Source organism: Equus przewalskii, chromosome 5 (genome assembly GCF_037783145.1).
Source record: "Equus przewalskii isolate Varuska chromosome 5, EquPr2, whole genome shotgun sequence".
NCBI classification, from domain to species: Eukaryota; Metazoa; Chordata; class Mammalia; order Perissodactyla; family Equidae; genus Equus; species Equus przewalskii.
In genome coordinates, this window is record NC_091835.1 from 85,294,030 (window position 1) to 85,308,604 (window position 14,575).

Below are 14,575 nucleotides of genomic sequence, written 5' to 3' on the forward strand. Positions count from 1 at the left end.
CCAAAGTTAAAACTGTAAAACAAGGTATGTTCTGAGAAGTCTACTTCCATCCCTCTCCTTTCTACCCTGCTTTCTCTTTTCTCTGTAGATAACCATTTAAAAATGGTTTTGGTTTTATCTCTCCATTGCTTATGGGGTTTTTTTTTTGAGGAAGATTAGCCCTGAGCTAACATCAGCTGCCAATCCTCCTCTCTTTGCTGAGGAAGATTGGCCCTGAGCTGACATCCGTGCCCATCTTCTACTTTATATGGGGGATGTGTGCCACAGCGTAGCTTTATTAGTGATGCGTAGGTCTGCACCCCAGGATCCGAACCAGAGAACCCTGGGCCACTGGAGTGAAAGGTGTGAACTTAACCGCTTCGCCACCAGGCTGACCCCTTCCATTGCTTCCTTTTGAAAGGAGAAAAAGTAAGTCTGTATTAATATTTGTATTCCCCCACTTTTTACAAAAAAAGTAGCATTTTTTGGAATACTACTTCAGCTACAGGATAGAAGTAGGGAAGTACTGGGTTCCCTGAGGGTTATTCTTGAGATCTGTCAGCTTTTTACTCCTTATGAAACGTTTTCTCTTAATATTCCTAGCAGTCTCCGCAACAAGCACCTCAAAGAACATACATGTTTGAAAAAGAAAAAGATCCCCACCCACACCATTTGGCAATATTTAGCAAAATTGCATATCAATCAGTTCCCCTTCTAGGAGTCTTTCCCAAAGGTTGCACTAACAATTACAAAGTGGTATATGCCTTTGTTCTTTTCCTTCAGGGTTGGGACCATGTCTTGATTGTCTTTTAATTGTGGGCTTTGCTTATCAAGGAACAAAACAATAATGATGTTTTAGTTGGCATTAACATCAATGGTGTTTGTGTGGAAGGAATTTTTGAGATTGCCCTTTTGAATAGTCAGATTAAATAGTTCATCAAAAGTGAAATCATTCATCAGTTTACCCATTCTGTCAATAAGTATTTACTGAGCGCTTACTGCATGGCAGTCATTGTCTTAGGTGCTCAAAAGGTCAGTGAATTAAACCTACAGAAATCTCCTGAGCTTACTTTCTGTGGTATGAGGGGGAAATAGACAAGCATAATAAAGAAGCTCTTAATTTGTTTTCAGATGTGCAGTTTTAGGGCTCCTCTTCTCTGTCTTCTTTCTCTTTTTCCAGTCTATAAATGGCATTCTTAGGAGTTGCAAGACCCTGGTGAGTGAAAAGGATTGAGGACTGAGCAGTTTGTAGATGTTTATCCTCAGACGTGTCGCGTCACTGTGTAATTCTAATTCTGCGGGTTGCCAGCCTGTGTTCTGTCCCTCTCACCTCACCCTGCTCAGCCTGTTGATGATTTTATCAGAAGGTTGCTCAAGAACTGTTTGAAGAGTTCCGCTCTAGTCACTAAAATCTAGATAATTGTCCTTAAAGATTTTATGTTTTTGTTATAATATATTCTTAATTAATACATCTTTATTTCAGAAATGACCGTTAAGAAGTAGATGCCCAGATGCAAAAGTGATGAAACAGTCAATTTGTCATAAAGTAAGATGCAGCTGTGGCTTTGCAACAAGATTAGTAAGTGTGGCCAATTTTTTTTTCAACTTTATACTTATTTTATCTACTTTAAAAAATATTTAATAAAAAGTATAGTGGACATTTTATAAAGTGTCAACTCGTATTTCTGTTTTTATTTTGGATTTTAGTACAAATTCCCTACCAGTCTTTGTTCTGCATATTTTTAAAAAAACATAATTTTGATCATAGTGTTATAAAGAGTATGCTTCTTGTTTATCTTTTAAAATTAAATTTAAGATGTTTCTCCCTAGGAATGACAATGTACCCTTCAGTACGGGGTTTCTGATTGGGGTGATGAATATATTCTGGAATTAGATGGTAGTAATGGTTACAGAACTTTGTGAATATAGTCAAAACCACTGAATTTTATACTTTTAAGTGATGAACTTTATGATGTGGATTATACCTAAAAAGAAAATACCCTTCAGAATATCAAAGCTTGGCAAGAGTAAAAGCCAATGGAGTACTGATGTTTTAGAACGTGAAAATATGCCACTCATCATTATATACCTAGCAAAAATGATTTGATAGTAGAATAAGTATTTCTGTAATAATAAGAATAATTTTTATTGTAAATATTCTTATAAAAATAAAGTACTTTTCTTATTAGAGACTTACTGTTTTTTAAGCTTTGGTAATACAAGTGTCATAGTATTCTGAATGTACTATATTAGCATTTTGTAATTTTCATTTTCAAGAGACTTTGTGTTTTGAAACTAACATGTCAACTTTTCTACCTGAAATTCTTTTAGGAACAAAATTGTATCTATTTTTCTCAGAAGAGTGTTCCACAAGGTAAGAAATTGTTCATGTAGTAATAAAACAAATCTCATTGAATACAGGCTTCATTGCTCTTGATTTTTTTTGTTCCCTTCCCCATATTTATTTCATATCTTTTCTTGATTATTACAAGATTCTCACAAATATGTTAGCTGCTCCTTTACTAACTCAGAATTTGCTAGCCAAGACCCTGCTCATCTTATTTGAAGTTGGGATTGAAAGGGTGTGATAAGAGTGGTCACATCTGCCACTCAGATACTGCTTTTCTTGGGCAGTGCCTATTCCTCACATCCTTGGGAGAGGGCTTATCCGTTTTAGGAAACAAGTTCTCTTCTTGCATAGGGCACATTCACCTTTTGCCTCAGTGGACATGGCCTAAATGACCTGGGGGAGTTCAAGGTTCATAGAAGCTCTCTTAAGGGTTTCGGTTAAAGGGGATTAGTTAGCTATGTTTACACCTGTGGAAATTGTGTAACTCCTTTAGTTTAACAAGTGCAATACTTCCTACCAGGTTGATAGTAAAAGATGCGGTAACATTTAATATTTAAAAAAAAAAATCCTGAACGATCACCTTTACAGTGGATTAAATCATTGGTTTACATTGTTGTGCTCTTCGACTTCTGGAGGATGAAACGTTCACGTGAGTAGATAGTACAGTCTCAGCAGGGTGCTCACCCTGTGCCAGTAACCGAAAGTCAGTCGCTTGGCAGCCTTAGGAAGTCACCTAGTTAAATTTTCTCCGAAACTTTTTGGTGTAGGGAGTAGTGATCACTGCAGATTAATTCAATCTGTCAACTGGAAGTGCTCGTAAAGTGGATTATTCAGATCAATAATTCTTTCTCATTTACTCTCCTTTTCCAGTATCCTCTGTCCTGAGGGGAATGCGCACTCTCAGACACATCTTTTCCACCTGGTTTTGAAACTGCCGCAGATTTAGTTAATCAGGTCAACTTTTATCCTAACTGGAAACAGAGGGTTAAATAAAGGGCCACACTAGCCGAAGAAGAGGAAGGGAGAGCAAATCACCAGTGTTTTTCCTTTCCAAGTTTCTTGTGAAACTCTTTTTCCCTCTTGTTTTCTTCTCCCTCCCGGGGGCTAAGGGAGGGGGTCCTGGAACATCTTCTAGCACACTGCTCAAAGGCAGTACTGTAGGAGAAATCCAGATCCTTCTTTTCCTGGATTACAGTGCTTAAAGGAAAAACTGAAACAACTTGTGAACTTGATCTGTTGCGTCTTTGTCACTCTTTCGGCAAATGAAATTTAAATCTTTGACCTTAGTAGAGTATATGATAATGGTGTCTGATACCCTTAGGGCTCCCTGTAAGTGTTCAATAAATATTTATTTTTATAAATACCAGATGCTTTCGTAATTTTTTTAGAGTAGAAAATAATCAGAAGAAGATTATTCACCCTGCTACACAATCAAAGGTGTTAAAAGGACAATGACAACTTAAAAAAAATTACTGTTAACCGTACACTTAAAAATGGTTGAAATGGTAAATTTTACCTTCTGTGTATTTTACCACAATTAAAAAAATTGTTTAAATTTTGGGCGACTGTTGGTTATGAAAGAGGATGGCTTTGTCTGAAGTATCAGTTTTTAACCTCTCTCGAGGAGTGTTGAGTAATGATATTCCTCAGTCGGCATCGGCTCCTCTGTTTTCTTTTCACGCTTGCCCCACGTCGGTGGCCTTGAATGTGTTTGATGTGGGCCCTGTTGTGTCTGCGAAGGGCCTGCTGTCTTATGCGCCTGTGCTTCGGTTGCACAGTAGTCTTCATCAAACGCTTGTGGGCCCTCCTCGGCCCTCTCTCCTATGATCTGGCATGTTGCTGGATCTTCACTGACTAGTTTTGTCCAGCGGGTACGTTGTATTCCAGGTGGTTATTTATTAAAATGAGCTGTTAAATGTAGAATTCCTGAAATGGATAAGGCACATTAAAATGAGCATTTAAGAAAACACCAACTTGTGCTCTTATGTGAGAATTGAAGTTGAAGAATGCGAGTTAGATGCTGTGGAAGATTAGAGGAAATGAAAACATCTGTGTAGAATGCTGTCCGAACAGTCAAAGAATTTCAAGGCCTAACAAAAACATGTATTTTTCTTCTAGAAACTTTGTATTAAAATAATTAGGTCTCAGTTTTTAGCCCACAAAAGCTTAGTAGTTGAAAGATAATACCAGTGATATTATGGAACCTCCCCGTTATCTATTACTTATTAATTTTGACATTGTATTATATTTAAACAGTCATCTTATTTTTTCTGTTACTTCTTTGAAGCAGAACTGTGTTCTCTGAATCCCCATCACTGAATCTAACACAGAGTAAGACAAGTACAAATACAGGATTCCAACTTTGGGATGCAGAAACACAGTTTCGTCTATAGTAGTACAGTATCAGCAGAAGCAGCTTCTCTTGGATCTCCTAACTAGAAATTGTCAGAGAGTAGGAACTTCAGAAGCTCCATTCCGTGATGATGGTATGCTTCATAGTGGTGAGGAGGAGAGAGAGGGAGAGAGTCCTATGAGAGGATGGAGCGGGCGTTGATTTTAGGCGGAGGATGAATACAGCAGTGATCAGATCAAGGAGGGCTTCCATCAGGTGGCAAATGCTAAAGGTACCTTGCTGGGAGCAGTTTCTTTGTGTGGGAGGAAGATGTTAGGGGCCAGGAGGAAATGTGGAACTGAGTCAGTAGGGGAAAGGCAAAGGGTAAGGGAATTCATGTCTGTTAACAGTTAAGCCAAGGTTGAGGCTTTTTGAAAGTAATAGTTCTTTATATGGCAATACTTTTTATAAGACCTTTGGTGGGAAGACCAGCAACTTTTGAGGTTGATATTGATTTGGTATCCTATGCATTGTTGAATACTCCCCTTACTGTCTTAAAAAATAATTCACAGAATTTGACATCAGTCCTTTTTCTAGTTTCTTTAATTTTTGAGTATTTTGTATGGCATAGTAATTTCGTTATTCTCACTTTGTTATGTTAATACATGGCATAAGTAGAACAGATAGTATTCTCATTTTACAATGAGGAAACCAGTAGATGACTTAGCTTTAGGTTCTTTTTAGTAACTTATACTGCCTCTCTATGAACTGATTTTACTCTATATAGAAGGTGTAATTCCTATCAACTGATATTTTTCTCTATATGGAAGGTGTATTGCTAGGATACTTTTAACTTGAAAGAAATGTTTCTAACCAGGAAGAACCTCATAGTCTGAGGAGTTTTTTTAAAAAAACGCACATATATAAACAAAAGTGTAACCAATGAATGATGTAGATGGTAGTCACTTAACCTTGAGGTTTACTAAAACAGCATTTAATAAATTATATGGATTTTGTCCACCACTGTTATAGAAAATTATTTCATAAATATTTCCGGTTTAGAATGAATACCATAAATTTGTACTTTTTTAGTTTTGAACATGCCTATTTACTTTCCTTGAAGATGAGGTGTCTAATTTTGATGGATGGAAGATTGGAATCTCTTTGTGGGTATGGAACAATCAATTAGATCTCATGTATTTCAGACTATGGTAATCCCCTGTCCCCAAATTATTTGTTTATAGTATGAAAATCAGGCAAACTCTATTATAAGCCTGAATCTTTTATCCTGAAAGACTTAATTTGGTTCAGGCCTAGCGTTAATGGTGCAAGCACAGATGAAGATTGGTTTTGAGTAACCCAGGGCCGTCTATGGCGTTGTAGGTCTGGAGGGTCCTTGGATTAGTTTACAGTTGAGCCTCCGGAAAGATTTCACGTGTAGGTGGTGGCATAAAGGAATACAGGTTGACTCAGTCTTTGGAATAGATTGGAGTTATAAAACTTGAAAGTTTAGCATTGTTTTTGTTGTTCAAAAATAGGCTATGATACTAAAAAGACAGATCTTCTGACTCTTATTGTGTATTATGGTTTCAAATGTTGCAGTTCAATTTAAGTAAATTTGAACTTTAGAAAATATAGGTAACTTTATTGTTTTATAAAAGAATACCATTATATCAGATACCTTCTTTGTTTCATGTTCCACTCTTCCATGGAATTCCATGAGCTGCCTTGATTTAATTTTTTTTAGCCACTTGCTTTTAGATTTAAAAAAAAAAAAGGACCCAAAAACCAAAACTCAGAATAGCTTGAAACTCGACACAAATTACTGCCACAGAACAAAAGTGCTGATCAAGTTAAATCAACCCCTGTAATGTCTACTGAAAGGAAAACTTCTCTCTCCCTCAGTTTGAAGAACAAGCGTTTCCCCTGCCAAGAAGGGCTGACTTTAAGTGGACCAGCTGTCCATGTTAGGAGCACAGGGTTGCTAAGGTGACCATGGCTGTTTGGGGAAGAATGCAGCTGAGAGGGCAAGCTGTTGGTGTGTGAGCCGAGGGAAGGAATGTGGTGTGATTATGCATCGTTGCTCCTAATCACGTGCTCAGAGTGCAGTGTGGGCAGCATGCAGAAACAACACGTCCAAGCGCTGGGCCTGTGTGTGGGTTAGGATCCTGCTGTTTTCATGTGAGCCAGAGGCTTGCAATTCACACTGAAAATGTGGACCTTGTATGTGTGTGTGTGTTTTGGGTGAAGGGGAGGGTGTTTTGATGAAATGGGAATGAATTTATTTTGCTTGATGGACACATACTTTCATATTGTTAAAGAAAAATTTTATCTTGGGGTAAATGTTTTTTCCAAATTGTCCCTTTCAATCATACACACAGTTTTAATAGTTCCCCAAGTGAAGGATGTGTTCTTTGTAATTGTGCTTATTTCTTTGGCGCTTTTAATTTCAGAATTATTTGGAAGTTCTAAGAATATGTTGTCTATTTGCTCCATTTCTTCTTTTTTTAAAAAAAAAGTTCTTGCTCTTTCCAAGGGAGATCTTACCTTAATATTAAGTGTTTCTTCGAAGCATCCAAAGATAGATTTTGGCATGTGGTAAAAAATATGATTCAGGGAGCAGTGGGAAAGGACAAAGTAATACCCCACTTACCTGAAACACTATTTAGATTTTACCATGGGCATCATTGCTAATATTTGAAATGAAATATAGACACAGACATTGATATAGACACTTACCGAATCGTGAGTTTTTTTTTTTTAATTCTTGTTTCCAAATCAGTACAATAACGTGTTGATCTTATGTGAGGACAAAGATGTATAAAATATTTAAGTGTAAAGTGGATGGAACGTTGGCAGTCCTATATTACATTAGCATCATATTCTTTTTTCTTCTTTTTTTTTTTTTAAAGATTGGCACCTGAGCTAACAACTGTTGCCAGTCTTTTTTCTTCTTCTTCTTCTCCCCAGAGCCCTCCCAGTACACAGTTGTAGATTCTACTTGTGAGAGCCTCTGGTTGTACTGTCTGGGACGCCGCCTCAGCATGGCCTGATGAGTGTTGCCACGTCGCGCCCAGGATCCAAACCAGTGAAACCCTGGGCCGCCGAAGCGGAGTGCGCAAAGTTAACCACTGGGCCACGGGGCCGACCCCTATTTTTTTCTTAATCAGAGAGGGTACTTGTTTTGATGTGATTGCTCTTTAATTGATTAATTTATAAAATATGGAGGGAAATTAACAAGATTAAAATAATTTGATCTTTGAATTCACTTGGTTGTTTGGCCTTGCTCGTGTACACCTTGCTAACTTTTGATGTCATTCTGTATAACCAGTCTCCTCCTGCCAAACACAACAGAGTGTAATCAGTTTACATATATCTCTCACAACAGTCCTTACTTTTAATATAGTTAAATATATGGTTTTTTTTTTTTTACAGTTTATCTTAATCTTTTCCTACTCAGAAGTCATAAAGATATTCTCCCCTACATTGTCAACTAAAAGCTTTATGGTTTTGCCTTTCATATTTAATTCTTAAATGTCCTGCTGAATGATTTTTGTGAGAGCTACAGGATATGAATTTACCCTTTCCATATGGATAATTGGTTATCCTAGCACTCTTTAATGAAATAGTCCTTCATTTCCTCCCTGATATAAAAATTCCCTGTAATAAATCAAGTTTCATACATGAGTAGTTCTATTTCTGTACCATTTATCTGTGTGTCTACTCTGAACCATTACTGTCCTATCTCAGGGAGCTGCAGATAATCCCAGTTTTGTTTCTTGTCTTGTGCCTGATCTCAAAGGAAATGCTTTCAAATTTCACCATTTAAAATGATATTTGTAGTGTTTTTTTTAAATGGCCTTTGTTGAGTTAAGGAAGTTTCATTCTATTCCTGGCTTGCTAGCTTGTGTTTTGTTGGTTTCAATCATGAATAGATGTTGAGCTGTACTGAAAGGTTTTTCTGTAACTCCAGAGAAGGTCGGAATTTTTTCTCTTTAATCTGTTAATGTGGTCAGTTACATTGATTTTCCAGCTAGGCTAACTAAGCATTCCTGGGATAAACCCAGTTTAGTCATGATGGATTATCTTTTTTTAGTAAAGTATTGGATTTGGTTTGCTTACATTTTGTTTAGGATTTTTATATCAGTATCCATGAGTCAGATTGGCCTATAATTTTCTTTTCTCATATTGTCCTGATTGGATTATTTTTAAACCTTTTTTTTTTTTTTTTTTTGGTGAGGAAGATTGACCCTGGGCTAACATCTGTTGCCAACCCACCTCTTTTTGTTTGAGGAAGATTGCCCCTGAGCAAACATCTGTGCCAGTCTTCCTCTGTTTTATGTGGGTTGCCGCCACAGCGTGGCTTGATGAGCAGTGCTGGATCTGTGCCTGGGATCTGAACCCACAAACCCCAGGTGGAACGTGTGAACTTAACCACTATGCCACCGGGCTGGCCCCTAAACCTCTTTTTTAATGATTAAAAGAATTTTTTAAATTGTGGTAAAATACAGCTAACATAAAATTTACCTTCTTAACTGTTTTCAAGTGTACAAATTCACCAGTGTTAAATGTGTTCACATTGTGGTGCAGCCAGTCTCTAGAACTTTTTCTTGCAAAACTGAGACTTTATAGTCATTAAACAACTCTCCCTTATTTCCCTGCTCCCCATAGCCCCTGGCAGGCACCATTCTACTTCCTGTTTTTATGAGTTGACTACTCTGGGTACCTCATATAAGTGAAATCTTACAGTATTTATCTTTTCTGTGCCTGGGTTATTTCAAAGTTCGTGCATATTGTAGCAGGTGTCAAAATTTCCTGTTTAAGGCTGAATAGCATACCATTGCATGTGTAAACATTTTGTTAGCCATTCTTCTGTGAATAGACAGTCGTGTTGCTTCTAGCTTTTGGCTGTTGTGACTAATGCTGCTACAAATGTGGATGTACAAATATCTCTTTGATACCCTGCTTTCAATTTTCTGGGGTATATAACCAGAAGTGGTATTGCTGGATATATGGTAATTCCATTTTTAATTTTTTGAGGAACCACCATCCTGTTTTCCACAGTAGATGCAAAGTTTACGTTCTCACCAGTGCACAAGGGTTCTAGTTTCTCCATATCCTTGCCAACACCTACTTTCTCTGTTTTTGGTAGTAGTCATCCTAATGGGTATGAGGTAATATCTCATTGTAGTTTTGTTTACATTTCTCTAATGACTAGTGATGTTGAGTATCTTTTCATATGCCCGTTGGCCATTTGTATATTTTCTTTGGAGAAATATCTATTCAAGTTCTTTGCCCATTTTTTAATTGGGTATTTAGTTTTTTTGTTGCTGAGTTGTAGGAGTGCTTTTGTATGTTCTGGATATTGCAAATATTTTTTCCCACTCCATAGGTTGCCTTTTCACTCTAATGTTTTTGTTTGATGCACAGAAGTTTTTAATTTTGATGTAGTCCAATTTATCTGTTTTTACTTTTGTTGCCTGTGGTTTTGGTGTTAGAGCCAAGAAATCATTGCCAAATTCAGTGTCAGAAGCTTTTCCTCTATGTTTTCTTCTAAGAGTTTTATAGTTTTAGGTCTTTAATCCATTTTGAGTTCATTTTTGTATATGGTGTAAGATGAGGGTCCAAGTTCATTCTTTTGTGTGTGGAGATCCAGTTTCCCCAGCACCATTTGTTGAAAAGACTGTGTTTTCTCCCATGGGATGGTCTTGGCACCTTTTGTCCTGATTGGACTTTGATATGAATTAGAAAGTGTTTATCTTTTTCACTGTTTCCTGGAAAAATTTGTTGAAGGTTGTAATTATTTGTTGTTTCTTGACTGTTTGGTAGGACTTACCTGTAAGAAAATCTGGGCTTGATGCTTTTTCGGTGGAAAGATTTTAAACTGGTACTGTTCGCTTTCTTCTTTAGATTATTTCATCTATTCAAATTCTTTATTTCTTTTTAATGGCCAATTGATTTGTCTTCTAAAAATTGACATATAATTCACATACCATACGATTCACCCCTTTAAAGTGTAAAATTCAGTGTGTTTTGGTTTTTTTTCCTCTGGAATATTCACAAAGTTGTATAACCATCACCACTATCTAATTCTGGAACATTTTCATCATCCCAAAAAGAAAGCTCATACCCATTAGCAATCACTCCCCATTCTCCCTTCCCCTGTACCCTGACAACCAGTAATCTACTTTCTGTCTCTATAGATATGCCTAATCTGGGCATTTCCTGTAAGTAGAATCATATAATATGTGGCCTTTCTTTTTCTTTTTTGAGTGAGGAAGATTGGCCCAGAACTAACATCTGTTGCCAATTTTTCTCAGTTTGCTGGAGGAAGATTCGCCCTGAGCTAACATCTGTGCCAGTCTTCCTCTATTTTATGTGAGATGCCGCCACAGTGTGGCTTTGACAAGCAGTGTGCAGGTCCGTGAATGTGTGGCAGCTTTTTTTCTGGCATCTTTCACTTCGTGTAATGTTTTCAAAGTTCATTTATGTTGTAGCTCCTGTCAGTATTTCATTCCCTTTTATGGTGGAATATTGTTCCATTGTGTCACTATCCCCACGTTTTATCTCTGGGTTAATCAGTTGATGCACGTTTGGATTGTTTCCACTTTTTGCCTATTATGAAGAATGCTGCTGTGAACCTCCATGTACAAGATTTTGTGTGCAAAAATGTCTTCAGTTCACTTGGGTATGTACCTAGGAGTGGAATTGCTGGGTCATATGGTAATGCTATGTTTAACCTTTTTAGGAGCTGCCAAACTGTTTCCAAAGCAGTTACACCATTTTACTCTTCCAAGAGCAGTGTATGAGGGTTCCAGTTTCTCCATGTCCTTTTTTGCACTTGCTGTTGTCTGTCTGTTTGATTTTAGCCGTCCTAACTGGTGTGAGGTGGGATCTCATTGTGGTTTTGATTTGCATTTCCCTAATGACTAGTGTTGTTGAGCATCTTTTCAGTTGTTTATTGGGCATTTGTATATCTTCTTTGGAGAAATGTCTATTTAAATCTTTTGTCCATGTTAAAATTGGGTTATTTGTCTTTTATTGAGTTGTAAGATTTCTTTATATATTGCAGGTGCTAGACTCTTTTCAGATATGATTTCCAAATATTTTCCTCCATTCTTTGGATTATCTTTTTACTGTTTTGATAGTGTTCTTTGAAGCACACAAGCTTTTAATTTTGGTGAAGTCCAGTTTATCTTTTTTTTTCTTTTGTTGCTTGTGATTTTGGTGTCGTATCAAGGAAACTTTTGCCTAATTCAGGGTCATGAAGATTTATGTTTTCTTCTAAGAGTTTTATGGTTTTAGCTCTTACATTTAGGTCTTTGATCCATTTTGAATTAAATTTTGTATATATTTTGAGGTAGAGGTCCCACTTCATTATTTTGCAGTTGGAAGTCCAGTTCTCTTAGCACCATTTGTTGAAGAGACTGTTCTTTCCACACTTAGCTGTTAGGCACCATTGTTGAAAATCAGTAGATTATAAATATATGGATTTCTTCTGAATTTTCAGTTCTGTTCCATTGGATCTCTTTGTCTCTCCTAATGCTACTACCACACTTGTTGATCTGATGCTTAATGGCAGTAGCTTTGTAGTAAGTTTTGAAGTCAGAAAACGTGAGTCTTAGTTCTTTTTGAATCTTTTTTCCTTATTGAGGTCATAATAGTTTACAACATTGTGAAATTTCAGTTGTACGTTATTATTTGTCTGTCACCATATAATTGTGCCCCTTCACCCTTGTGCCCAACCCCCTTCCTCCTGGTAACCACTGAACTCTTCTCTTTGTCTGTGTGTTTGTTTGTCTTGCACATATGAGTGAAAACATACAGTGTTTGTCTTTGGGTTATTTCTCTTAAGGTAGTACGCTCTAGGTCCATCCATGTTGTTGCAAATCCCACGATTTTGTCTTTTCATGGCTGAGTAGTATTCCATTGTACCACATCTTTATCCAGTCATCAGTTGATGGGCACTTGGGTTGCTTCCATGTCTTGGCTATTGTGAATGGTGCTGCAAAGAACATAGGGGTACAGAAGTCTCTTTCAATTGTTGATTTCAAGTTCTTTGGATAAATACCCGTTAGTGGGATAGCTGGGACATATGGTATTTCTATTTTTAATTTTTTTTCTTTTTTAAAGATTTTATTTTTCCTTTTTCTCCTCAAAGCCCCCCAGTACATAGTTGTATATTTTTAGTTGTGGGTCCTTCTAGTTGTGGCATGTGGGATGCCACTTCAGCATGGCCTGATGAGCGGTGCCATGTTTCTGCCCAGGATCTGTACCAGCGAAACCCTGGGCTGCCGAAGCGGAGCATGCAAACTTAACTACTGAGCCATGGGGCTGGCCCTCTATTTTTAACTTTTTGAGAAATCCCATACCGTTTTCCATAGTAACTGCACCAGTTTGCATTCCCACCAGCAGTGGATGAGGGTTCCCTTTTCTCCACAATCTCTCCAAAATTTGTTATTTTTTGTCTTGATGATTATAGCCATTCTAATGGATGTAAGGTGATATCTTAGTGTCATTTTGATTTGCGTTTCTCTGGTAATTAGTGATGTTGACAGTCTTTTCATGTGCCTGTTGGCCATCTGTATATCTTCTTTGGAAAAATGTCTGTTCATATCCTCTGCCTGTGTTTTCATCAGGTTGCTTGTTTTTTTTTGTTGTTGTTGTTAGTTGTGTGAGTTCTTTATATACTGTGGAGATTAACTCCTTGTCAGATACATCATTGCAAATATTTTCTCCCACTTGGTGGGTTATCTTTTTGTTCCTGGTTTCCTTTGCCTTGCACAAGCTCTTTAGTCTGATGAAGTCCCACTCGTTTATTTTTTTTATTTCCCTTGTCTGAGTAGACATGGTATCCGAAAAGATCCTCCTAAGACCGATGTCAAAGAGTGTACTGCCTATGTTTTCGTCTAGGAGTTTTATGGTTTCAGGTCTTACCTTCAAATCTTTGCTCCATTTTGAGTTAATTTTTGTGTATGGTGAAAAATAATGGTCTACTTTCATTCTTTTGCATGTGGCTGTCCAGTTTTCCCAACACCATTTATTGAAGAGATTTTCCTTTCTCCATTGTATGTTCTTGCCTCCTTTGTCAAAGATTAGCTGTCCGTAGATGTGTGGTTTTATTTCTGGGCTTTCAGTTCTGTTCCATTGATCTGTGTGCTTGTTTTTGTACCAGTACCATGCTGTTTTGATTACTATAGCTTTGCAGTATATTTTAGTCAGGGATTGTGATGCCTCCAGCTTTGTTCTTTTTTCTCAGGATTGCTTTAGCTATTTGGGGTCTTTTGTTGCCCCATATGAATTTTAGGATTCTTTGCTCTATTTCCGTGAAGAATATCATTGGGATTCTGATTGGGATTGCATTGAATCTGTAGATTGCTTTGGGTAGTATGGACATTTTAACTGTGTTTATTCTTCCAATCCATGTTCATGGAATCTCTTTCCATCTCTTTATGTCATCATCTGTTTCTTTCGGTAATGTCTTATAGCTTTCATTGTATAAGTCCTTCACCTCCTTGGTTAAATTTATTCCTAGGTACTTTATTCTTTTTGTTGAGATTGTAAATGGAATTGTATTCTTGAATTCTCTTTAAGTTCGTTACTGGAGTACAAAAATGCAACTGATTTTGTAAGTTGATTTTGTACCCTGCAACTTTACTGTAGTTGTTAATTATTCCTAATAGTTTTCCGATGGATTCTTTAGCGTTTTCTATATATAAGATCATGTTGTCTGCAAACAGCAAGAGTTTTGCTTCTTCCCTCCCTATTTGGATTCCTTTTATTCCTTTTTCTTGCCTAATTGCTCTGGCCAAAACCTCCAGTACTATGTTGAATAAGAGTGGTGAGAGTGGGCATCCTTGTCTTGTTCCTGTTCTCAGAGGGATGGCGTTCAGTTTTTGCCCATTGAGTATCAT

The 14,575-nt window shown here is 37.2% G+C and overlaps 1 protein-coding gene across 12 annotated transcripts in view; it reads left to right on the top strand.

The window, feature by feature from the left end:
* FRS2 (fibroblast growth factor receptor substrate 2) overlaps positions 1 to 14,575 on the top strand; it is a 118,590-nt gene that overhangs the window by 54,935 nt on the left and 49,080 nt on the right. For 10 of the 12 annotated variants that reach the window (XM_070622044.1, XM_070622040.1, XM_070622038.1 and 7 more), the window contains 2 exons: positions 1,463 to 1,558; positions 2,311 to 2,353. The exons of 1 other annotated variant lie outside the window; for it this stretch is intronic. The gene's annotated coding sequence lies outside the window, so the exon portion shown is untranslated. Of the gene's footprint in view, positions 1 to 296; positions 409 to 1,462; positions 1,559 to 2,310; positions 2,354 to 14,575 lie in introns of those variants that run through there. One more of the 12 variants, XM_070622045.1, reaches the window with a different exon arrangement.